The sequence below is a fragment of the Acanthaster planci genome, linkage group LG03, assembly GCF_054643075.1.
Source record: "Acanthaster planci isolate LZ-2023a linkage group LG03, COTS_SCS, whole genome shotgun sequence".
Lineage (NCBI taxonomy): Eukaryota > Metazoa > Echinodermata > Asteroidea > Valvatida > Acanthasteridae > Acanthaster > Acanthaster planci.
Genome location: NC_141779.1, coordinates 1,242,806 through 1,254,451, shown reverse-complemented (window position 1 = coordinate 1,254,451; position 11,646 = coordinate 1,242,806). Strand labels below are relative to the sequence as shown.

General features: G+C 38.1%; 1 long non-coding RNA gene across 9 annotated transcripts in view; it reads right to left on the bottom strand.

Moving 5' to 3' along the window:
• Positions 1-269: 269 nt before the first annotated feature.
• The window catches only part of LOC147799534 (uncharacterized), a 386,127-nt gene continuing 374,750 nt past the window's right edge, over positions 270-11,646 (bottom strand). For 5 of the 9 annotated variants that reach the window (XR_015424690.1, XR_015424692.1, XR_015424693.1 and 2 more), the window contains 5 exons: positions 6,235-6,360; positions 5,107-5,893; positions 3,994-4,118; positions 3,226-3,330; positions 270-1,934 (listed from right to left, as the gene is read on the bottom strand). This is a non-coding gene — a long non-coding RNA (uncharacterized LOC147799534). Of the gene's footprint in view, positions 1,935-3,225; positions 3,331-3,993; positions 4,119-5,106; positions 5,894-6,234; positions 6,361-8,476; positions 8,543-11,646 lie in introns of those variants that run through there. The other 4 variants (XR_015424694.1, XR_015424695.1, XR_015424697.1 and 1 more) reach the window with 4 other exon arrangements.

Below are 11,646 nucleotides of genomic sequence, written 5' to 3'. Positions count from 1 at the left end.
TGAAATTTTCTTTTTGGATGATAAACATATAACCTTTCCAAAGACTCCAGGATCAGCCCATCTCTTGACAATTTAATATCGGATATGGAGACAACGTGGCGTGTATTTGACGTGTGTAGCATGCAAAACCAAAAAAATATGAAACCTTTTTGTTTAATGTTTCCAAATATCGAAATAAAATTTTCTCCAGGGGATAGCTCGCCCATTCGGACCATTTGTCAACCTACTTAACCTCGGAGATAAAAACTCTTCGTCGAAAAGAAACTAAATAACGTGTGTACAATGTGGGAAACAATTTCATTTATTCGGCATTTTCCAAGATAAAGAACACAGCAACATTAAACAAAAACACACAACACAAAATACACTGAGATCACAAACACAAACTTACAAATGCCCCGAGAGGCACAGTTAATCCAATTAACTGTCACCCGTAAGACTTCATTTCTGAAGCTCCAGGTTTACACAAACGTGCACACACATACACAATACAGTAACAGCACAAGATTCAAGAAATGGCAATAAATAAATCGAACAGAAAAAATATATACAATTGGCAAAATAATATAAATATGACATACAAATACATTAAAATAACCAAAAAAAATTAATTACAGAAACAAATCAATCAACTAAACAATAAGTACCCCCAAAACAATAAAAGAAATTTATTGTGTAAAAACCGAAAAAATCAGAAAGACACCACGAAATAACAAAATACACTTGAATACCGACAAAAGCAAAACCATTGACACATCTGGCCCACATGGCAAATCCTAGGTATTCAAATCCCCCCATTTTGTGCTTCCTTGCACCAAACAACACAGTGACCCTCCCACAACTTGCAAGTCCCAACGACCTTATTACAAGGGTACTCCACTGCAAATTCAATCAGTACTCTGTCAAGTTTCATATAGTTTCAAATTCAAGTGGGTACTTGGTAAGTTGATCCCGTGTTGAAGGGTTATTTAAACCACTTCAGTTCTCAAACGTTCAGGTACATGTAGGTCATCTCAAGAGCATGTAATTGGCAAAATGCAGTTTTTGAATTAGTGCCCTAAGGTTTGTCCAGCCTGATCGTTTCAATGTACCACCTGTTCACTAAGACTATTTCACGGTCAAAAGCTCTATGAAGACCTCTAACAACAAATGTAAGCAAAAGATGGATGCTTTTAGATTCAAGTAAAGACAAATTCAATGTACATATGCAACCAATCCGTGTAATCCATTTTAAATCTTCTTCACTAGAGAATTATCCTGGTTGCTCAACGTTGAATTTTGTTCCATTTGTCAATGTATAAGGTTTCTGTTGTGAAGGTACCAGATAGGCTACTTGTATTCCAGAATAGTCAACACTAGAAACTTGCAAGATGAAAGCAAGACATACTAAGTCTGTTTGATTTGGTAGTGACATAACAAGATTTTCGCGAGACATTTTGTACTCATTTTCAGCTTCAAACTGCATGTTAACTAAGGTACAATTCAGGTCCACTATTTTCTTTGACCATCCTAGCATAAGCAAAACTTTGGTTTCCTTAGTAATGTATTGAGATGCATTTTATTAGCATGACAACATCTTTGGAAGCCATGGATGTCTTGAAGGTCATCAGACTGACATTATATTGGCCTATACACAAGAGCACTGTTACCAAATAAAGTGCTAGCTGACAAGATGTGATAAGGAAAGTCGTTGGTATACATAAGCAACCTTTCAACAAAACCTTTTGTTGCCACCACAAGACAAACGGTCACTGCAACAGTTGCAAATTCAGTTCTGTTATGTTGAGGAAATCAAAATCATGCTGTTGTTACTTTTATTGAGGCTGAGCATGTCACAGCATGGAGCGTATCACTGTTCGACCAGCAGCAGAAGACTAACGCGTAGAACAGATAGGCACAGTGCTAGAGTCCAAATCTTGGCCGTAATTGTGGTACTGAGTACAGGCGTAAACAAATCACAGAAAAGTGTTTAATTAGGATGACATGATTTACAATTAAAGGCATCACATGAATAATAAGTGACAAAAAACCAAAATTACCAACAAGCCAATAAAATCACCTCAAAAGGAGGGCACAGAGGACTTGATTAAAACTGGATATTTTTTAAATGAGTAAATTCACATGATTAAAAAGAACGAGTAAAAAAAATTCTTTTTATAGCATGGCCTTCACTTTGCGGGATAATTTTCTTACGTTTGGAAATATGGAAATGAAACGTTCTCCTCAGATATTTTTTTCTCTTTTTTGGGCTGTCATTTTGATCACCTGTGTGGAGACTACTGTTTCCTTTGTTCTGGTTAATTTGTCTTGCTAATGATATGAGCATAAATGGGGGTAATAGTAGTTTATTTTACTTTTGCAGTCCCTGCTGACCCGCATAACTGATATTTGTCTCGTTATGTATTCGGATTTTTATCCCCGGTCCCTGCTACTGCTTATATTTACTTGTATTTGTGCTTTGTTTTTTTTTTAATAATTTGTGTTTAATTTTGCTTTGTTTGTTCTTGTGATGGTCAAATAAATAAGAATAATTGAAGAGATGGTACTCATCATGATTAACCAAGATACACTTTTTGACCATTTGAAGACCATCGTCATACACAGGCTAAACTAACTACTAAAACAGATTGACTAACGAGTACAAGAGGGAGAAGATTACTAGTAGACACAATGACCGACCCAAGCTTTTGCCTTCATTTGTGTATAGTTCTCTTAAATTTGGGAATATCAGAATCAAACATTCTTCAGTGGATATGTTCAACAAAATGACAACAAGATCAGTTGATTTTCACCAACCCTACAGTCACAGACAAAAGCTTAGTTTGGATAAGGCCTTATATAGAGCCAAATTTGCTGCAAAACCATCCAATTACAAGACCAACTTACAAATGGGAAACCAGGAAACATAACTGTCCTAAGTATTCACCTCCATTAAATAAGACTTGACGCTTTACATGGTGGAGACTAAAAACAGGGCTTGTGGTTACATCATGTGGATAGATCTCCCTTGGAAGAGGTATGGTTCTGATAAGAACTGTAGAGTGTGTGCTTGACGTTTCATCCAGCATGCTCTCGTCATCCTCAAGAGTAGAGCCTGATAAGCCATGCTCCAGATTTTACAGAACAATTGTACATGTATACAAAATTATGTACAGATATTGTTCAAAATCTGGAACATGACTTTCATTGTTAGGCTCAAATCAGAACATGATATAAAGTGCTTACCGAGTGAGTTGTGTCGTCAGTAATGCCAGTTGCCAGTGATGTGTTAAACTCCAGAAAACTGTCTCCAACGGACTTGGTCTTGTCTCTTCATCAATGCTACAGTTACTAAAACCACAGAGTCCAGTAAACAAAGATCAGAGCTGAATAACATACAAGTAGACATCACTGCGATGTCTTTATAGTCTTTAACTCTCATTTTCGTATTGACCTTTGTTTCAACTCTCTTCAATTGTTGGTTGATCAGCAAACACAACTCCTGAAAAGACATAATTCTAAAGCTTCGAAGCAGCCATTTTAAACTGACAGCCCTTCTACTTTCTTGGGCTCTTTCAACAGCCCAAGAAAGAAGAAAATTTAGACAGTCCAAAATCGTCTGATTCAATAGGATTTTGCATACACCGAAGGGGTTACTCCAAACACTCTCTGATATTTCATGTTTTACCTGCCATCCAAAATTTATCAATGGTATTAAATTATGGCTCCCCATACACAGGTATGTCACCCAGGTTTACGCGAAAATTAAATTAATCCACAGAGAAGGACCTCTGTCCCTGTCAACTTTTTGAAAAGTGAAGAGACCTGTAACATAATGACGTCATGCTTAGTTTCCTAAGGCAGTAAGATAGGGAAGCATTAACTGTCCAAGTAAAAAATAATAGCTTGACATCATTATGTTTTGGGTCCATATATGAAATATATACGAGTCCACAGGTGACTGAATCAGTGAATTATACCTTTGGAGTAACCAACAACATTGGACCCACGTACCTTTTACCCAGCAGGCAGCAGCAAGAGATCAAAGTCCGATCACCTCAACAACGAGCACAGGAACCCCATCCTCAAGAGGTTGGATGTACCATGAACATCGGCTCACTCAGCGGCTTGTGCTCTGGCTGAGATGGACACACACAACAGTCATTAAAAACATGCAAAAGGAAGAAATTACAATACAACATGAGTGCATTAGCTTGGATTAACTGATTCTCAGAGGGCAGTGGAAAATGAGAAAGATGGAGAAAAGTAAGTCATAAGTGCTTCCCTAAATGACCTTCTTCCAGGCATGTGGAACACAAAAGAATTATTGTGAAGATGGCTTACATCATACTTCCCAGCCAATGTTGAATCCTTGGTGTGTATGATAGAAGCCTGTCTTGTGTTGAGGATATCATGAAAGAAACTCTGGACACACACGTTATTTATTCTGCATGTTGCCGCCATAGGCATGGAGAGCCTCAATCTGGCAGATTATGTCACAATCAGCTTCTGAAACATTGTCCAATCGTATGGTATAAGATCCGACACAGCATGCACAGAATGACGAAGCAACATACATGGAAATCACTGAACCAACTTTGTAAAGATCAAGATCGAGATTCTGCATGCTTGGGGCGGCAGCGTGCAAAGAGCGAATTGTACCTACTGTGGGCTAGCGTGCCATATTGTAACAACCTGATGCATTGCACCTTTAATGTATTTGACACAGAAGGATGGCTTCAGTGAGTAAAAAGTGGCTTATAAAATAAAACAAGTCCAGATTTTTTTAAACAACCCTTGTGGAATGTGTACACTCATCCTTGTACGTGATTTTGATCCAGGAATGAGGACATTTCATTTCAGTACACTCCTCATTCACTACAAGCAGCCTGTAGATGCAGCTTCCGTCTTGTTTCTGTTCACTTTGGCACAAATTGTACAACCATACCAAAAAATTCCATCCATTTTTTGTAGTTTAATTCAATCCAACCTTAAAGGCTGGGGATTCTCATTAGTTGAAAACTTAAAAGACAAAACCCAAGGTCAAGATCTACATAACAACCAGGCATTTCACTATTACCATAACCATGGACTAATATCAGAATATGATGTAGACTGTTTCCATACCTGTCGAGTAGTGTCACCAGTGATAAGATATCTCTGATTTGTTACACTCCAGAGAACTGCCTCCAGGGACTAGCTTGCTCTTGTCTCTCTGTCAAACTACTGAAACTAGGAAAACTAAACCATGTTTGAATTCCAATCTGTATTACTGCACACATGTGGAGGCCACAATTTCAAAATATATAGGTGCACTTTACAACAGTAGTTGAAACATCATTGAAAGCAGTGTCAAATCAACAAAGATCAGGGCCAAATAATATACAAGCCCACATCACTGGAGTTTCTCATATAAATCTTCTTAAAATCTTCTTAGTTGTCATTTTTCCATTTCTTTTCAATTGTTGCTTGACTAGTTAGTATATTTTGTTTTTCAAAACACCTTAAATACATGTACACTTCCCAAAAAGTCCTTTTCCTCAAGCCTGTAAGCAGCAATTTAACATATTACATCCCTCTACTTTTTCCAGTTCTTAAGATTTGTTTTCAGCCATCTACAGATGCAAGCCTGCAAAACAAGGAGTGTTGATCTGGGGTTATGTTTAAACAATCCCACCTGTTTTTTCAGCCAAGCAATCTCTTCAATCTGCCTTGAGTAGAAGCACAACTTAATTGGTTGAAAAGAGTCGTGTTGGTTGGGAGTATTCATTTTGTTGGTAGCGATTGGGCTGCTACCATGTCCTAGTCGTTCATGAACCAGTGATGCAAAGTTAGTACCAAAGGAGCCTCTGATGCCAAGGAAATAGTGTTCTCTCTCGGTCCAACTTAAGGCTAATACAGGAGATCACAGTCTCTGCAGAAAACATTCCCAAATTATAAACAGTATTAACTGTAACCTCCAAGAGTGCATGTGAAAATCATAATAAAATCAGAGGATTTGGGGGACCATTTTAACCTTTATAGCTCCCCATATACAAGTCACCCGGTATTTGGGCAAAATAAATGTATTCACCAAGCATGATCCTTAGATAGACATAATGAAGTCACACTTTGTTTACACGAGCTATATTATAAGACAGTAAGGTGTGGTAGGTCTTAATGTACTAGGTCTACAGGACATGAGGCAATGAGTTCACAGGAGACTCAATCAGTGAATCCAACCTTTGGGATGACCAATAACAAAAGATCACTTACGTTTTACCAAGAAGGCTACAGTAAGAGATCACAGTACAATCACCTTAACAACAGTGGCCATCATCGAGAAATGACAAGAAGCTGGTCGTCCTGTAAGCAACGACTCATCAGCGGCTTGTGCTCTAGCTGAAATGAATGCACATAACAGTCATTAAAACATGCAAAATGAAAAAAATGGCAAGAAAATATGAGTGGAGGAGCCTGTTTGCCGATTCTCAGAGGGCTTTGAAGGATCGGAAAGATGGAGAGAGCTGATTGAGAATTTGTAATTCACGTATGTGCACCCAGCACTGCAGGTGTATCAATCTAGTTATACATGGCATTTTATGGGGTGGTGCATTACAGGGGTAGCCATAATCCAGTCCCGCCTCCTGCGATACGGCTTCAAATTTTGATCAAAAGAAGCAGCGGTGGAGAGCCGTAGCCAATGTTCAATACTTGTGCATGCTGTATTCTCACATGGAGACGCCGCACCGTGTGCTGCCAACATAGAGTGCAACATAAACAGTTGAAAACATTTCATGTAGGGGTTTAACTGAAGATATACACGTACCCTACATATATATTTGCAATGGATGTTTGTAATGACACACATGATAAAGCCAAAAGTGCAAATGTTATTTAAAATAGATATTGAGCCTCTTCATACAACAGCGTCATTAGAATTGAGTATCATTCCATGACATAAATAAACTAAATTCTACAATATTCAAACATCAATTGAACTTTCGGTTGAGCAATGTGTTGCTGTGACAGAACAAAATCACAGTGCACCTGATTTTTAAGTTCTTGAATCTGGCTTTAATAACTTTTGCAAGCTAATGACCATCAGGATGACGTTTAGTTCAACGCTGGCTTCATATTTATGTGTTTCACATTCTTGTGGAAACCCCTATTGCAAGAATATCATGATTTGTTTTGCACAAAGACGGGAATAAACAAATTTTCACTGCTTGAAAAAGACTACTGCATATTTGACTACATCAGATCTATCACTCACAAAACAATCCAGCCAATGTCTCATTTCCATCACAAAAGCTAACTAGCATTCCAGTCTACAACCATGAACAATAAGTAAAACTAAGTTGAGGAAGGAAACATACATGTACATGGTAAGTGCTGCCACAATAACCTTCGTATCTGAATGAGAATGACTGAGAGAGAGGGGGAGAGACAACGGAATAACAGACAGATGAATAACAGATAGACTGACAAACATACCGACAGCACATAGACAGATGAACAAGACAAAGAGGACAGTTATCTTGGAAACTAGACCTTTCCCCATTGTATTTTCAGTACAAAAAGATTTTACGGTAATAACCAAAATCATTTTGGCAAAGAAAAATCTTTGAAAATAATCAAATTGTATTTAGAAATGATTAGCACAACCTCCAATTTTAAGATTTGCATCATGCAATCAGTAGAGATCTCCATACATGGTTCCATGCAACACAGACTTAAAGTATGAGGCCTACTTTCTACCCAATTTTTACCAGGTTCACTGAAATATGTAGAAGTTACAGATTGTATAATGTATTCATATAATTCTGAACCTCAGTGGATAGGTCTAGTTAGTTTTAAAGACTTTGACTTCCTGACAAATTCTTGTGGGGTGTAAAGGAATGTTGTCTCTTCATTTACCACATCAAATCATACTATCCTCCAGTTTGATTAGACTACTCTTTGACTATCAAATTAGTAACTTTGGCCCCACATACAGGCTGGAGATTTTCATTGGTTGAAAAATTTGTTGGACAAAAGTCATGTTTCAGATTTACAACACACCAGTACATAGGCCCCTATTACTCCCTAGGCCTATTTTTTTATTTTATTAACATTTACTGTTGGGCTGTTATCAGAAGTAGGCTAGGCCTACAGTGTTTATATAGCGTGAGCTGTTTCCAGACCTGCTGAGTACAATAAAGTGTCAAAATACATCTCAGATGTGCAACAATCCAGAAAACAGTCTCACAGGAGTGTTCTTCGTCTCTCCATTACTGCTTCAAAGTTAAGAAACCAAAGGAACCTCTTTAAAATCCCAGCCTGCATGCCTAACAGTCACTGTGGGGCCGCCATGTTTAAATGCAGGGTGCACTTTACCACAGCAAAAGCAGTGTAAAATCAACAAAGCCAAGCCCAAACTTGTGGAGTTTGTAATACAGAAATCTCGTTATCATCTTTGCCGTCTTTTCTCCATTTATTTTCAATTGTTGGATGGTAAGCCAGTCTCAGTTCTCACCTTTAAATTCACCTCCTGTGAAGTCACATTTGAACGAACCCGCCAACTTGGCCACACATGCGTTCTTGTGCGTAGGCATTGTAATGCTAATGCTGGCGCCACCGTGGAAAACTGGTCGTCTATCAACTTGTGCACATATTGAGCAGGGTACCAAACAGGGGATAAAACAGCGCTGGTGATTGGCGCGCTTGAACGAAGAGCTGAAGATAATGCAATTATTATTTTTTTCGTAATGTAAATCAAAAGAATGACCACTATTGCAAAGAGAAAAAAAAAGCATTTCCCAAAACTGTATGCGAGCAATTTGCATCAATATAAAAAACCATGTATTTCCTACCCCCAAAGCCTGGACAAACGCGACCATCTGAGGCTTGGGCTTTCAGAGCTACGGCTGGGTCTATTGTCTACGCGTCTCCACGCATTTCCAATGGAGCGAAGACCTATACCTAGCTCTTGACAAGAGATTCGGATGCAGCCGTAGTTTACATCTTGACAGCAACACACACCATGACGTCAAACTACAGTCAGTCGTAGACAAGATGCTATACGAGACGTTGTCAACCAAAAATCATCAAATTTACGTCCGAAATTCTGGGGATTCCAGCTAATTATACCTTTTTCAGGTTGCAATATAATGCCTCCTGAAGCGAAACCGATACTGGAATTTGATGCATTTTGTTTATGGTCAGCTTTTTTGACACGGACTGCATGCATATGAGCAAACGATGGGCAACATAGAGTGGTACTTATTATTATTTTATTTTGTGGGAACGAGATGATTTTGAGGGAACGAAACGATAATTCGAGGGAACGGAATTAAAAAAAATCTTCATTGTGCCTGTCCCCTTAGGGGCTCCTTAGGTACTCGTAGAGAAGGACATCGAATGCAACTGTGCGTTTTTGCAAGTTGGGTCACACTCACTGTCCGACAGTAAATGCCCCCCCCCAAAAAAAAAAAAAAAATAAAAAATACATGTACATACAATGTAGGGCGGAAATAATGCCGCCCGGCGCTCCGAAGGAACGGGTTAGCCTTTCGACGGTTTTGTGTGTGTGTGTGGGGGGGGTGTCGGATCAGGTCGACATTCAAGACAATGACCAGAAGCAGTTTTCTTTTGAATAAGGGTTTGATATGCTACATTTTTAATCAGTCCTTTCCCAAAATTATTGAGCATACTTTTGCCCGATGCGGAATAACAAGTGAATCGCTGGACTGTTGGACAACTTAAAGAGCATAACACTGTATGGGTAAATAAGTGGTGAAACAAAACCACTTTCTAAAACCGTTGGGCAAAAAGAGACAAGTCTACCTATAACAGAGCCTGACAGTCTACCTATAACAGAGCCTGAAAGTTGACCCCTGATGGTGCGCTTCTGGAGCACTTGGATAAGATAAATAACGAGCAAAGATGTTATAATTAGCTGTTTCGGCAACTCACAAAACAGGTATTGCTTTTCTGATTTTTTTTAGCTGTTTTGGCAACAGCCTGAACAACTCTTTCTTTTCTTATTAATTTTTTTTTCATTTCCTTTTTGGCTTTTTGGCAAGTTGCGAAAAAGGCATTCTTTTTGTTCTTTTTTTTTAGCTGTTTCGGCAACAGCCCGAACAGCTCTTGCTTTTCTGATGATTTTTAGCTGTTTTAGCAACTTTGCAGAAACAGGTATTGTTTTTCTGATTATTTTGTTTTAGCTGCTTCGGCAACTTTGCCGAAACAAATATTGTTTTTCTGATTTTTTTTCTTTTTCAACTCAATTCCTTTCACCAGTCGACTTTGGCAGTTTACTAAATCTGATCGACTTAAAACTTGGCAGACCTCTGGACCATTATCCAAGGACGGTCCTAGAAAAAATTCACAGTGATAACCTAAGTAGTTTATTTACTATTGATGTTTCTAATAATTAATTTTTCCCCATAGACTTTGTACACAGATCGCACGCAGTTTTCGGACAGTCCTATATCAGGCTATGAGGGCGCTATTGCAGAATTACGGCTACACCTGCTTGGGCTTTCAATTTTCAACAAACTGTCCTATATTTAACCATGGATGGCGTTGTTGCGAATTATGCTGGACACATTTTGTCCAGCATAATGCGTGAGCAGTCCTCAACTTACTACCAGAACGAAAAAGAAATCAGACTAAAGTTTCCCTTCCGTTCGATCGCAAATATACCCAAGTGTGCAAATATTAAATAATATTTCATAAGTTTTTTTCCATTTTAGACAAACATCACGTGACATGAAATTAAAGGAGCAGTTTTCCTGCACACGTGTTTCTAGGCCATTGGTTTTGTACACGTTTTCGAGCCACAATTTTGGTAACTTTGCAATGTTTGATCGTTCCAAAGTGATACCCAACGAAGACCCTGATGCAAGATTTATTGCAAAGGGATGACGTCATGATGACTTCATCACCTTATTTTATATTCATTTTTGAACATTAAATTTTTCCCCATAAATTTTTGTACACGTTTTTCTACTTAACATAAGTGAACAAGTAGTCTTTAACTTCGGCGCAAAATTACTATAAGAACGAAGGAGAAATCGGGTACTTTACGCTGTGTTATTTGATTTGAAATATGCCTAACAGTCTGAATATGAAGTAATATTTCATTAGAAGTGTTCAGTTGAAGTGCAAATCACGTGACATGAACTTAAAGGAGCAGTGTTTCCGCAAATGAGTTTTTTGCCCTAGACTTTGTACACGTTTTCAAGGCACAATTTTAAAACCTTTCCGATGTTTGATGGTTATCAAAGTGACAGCGAACAAAGACCGTGATACAAAAATCATTGTAAGTAAAGGACGTCATGATGACGTTATCATGTCATTTATTCGTGATTTTTCAATATTTATATTAGCCATTTGACTTTGTACACGTTTTCAAGCAAGCATTTGGGTTAGTTTGAGAGCTTTGATCAACTTCACAGTTACAGCCATGAAAGACCTTGATAAAAAAATACGTCAAAATTTATTACGTCGTGATGATGTCATCATGTGATTTATTATTAATTTTTAAATATTTATTTCAGCCCATTGACTTAGTAAACGTATTCGAGGCACTAATTTCGTGGCTTAGTAATCATTGATCACCGTCAAACTTACAGCAAGCACTAACTATACTAACTAGATAATTCTAGAATATTTTTGTCATGATGACGTCATCACGGGATT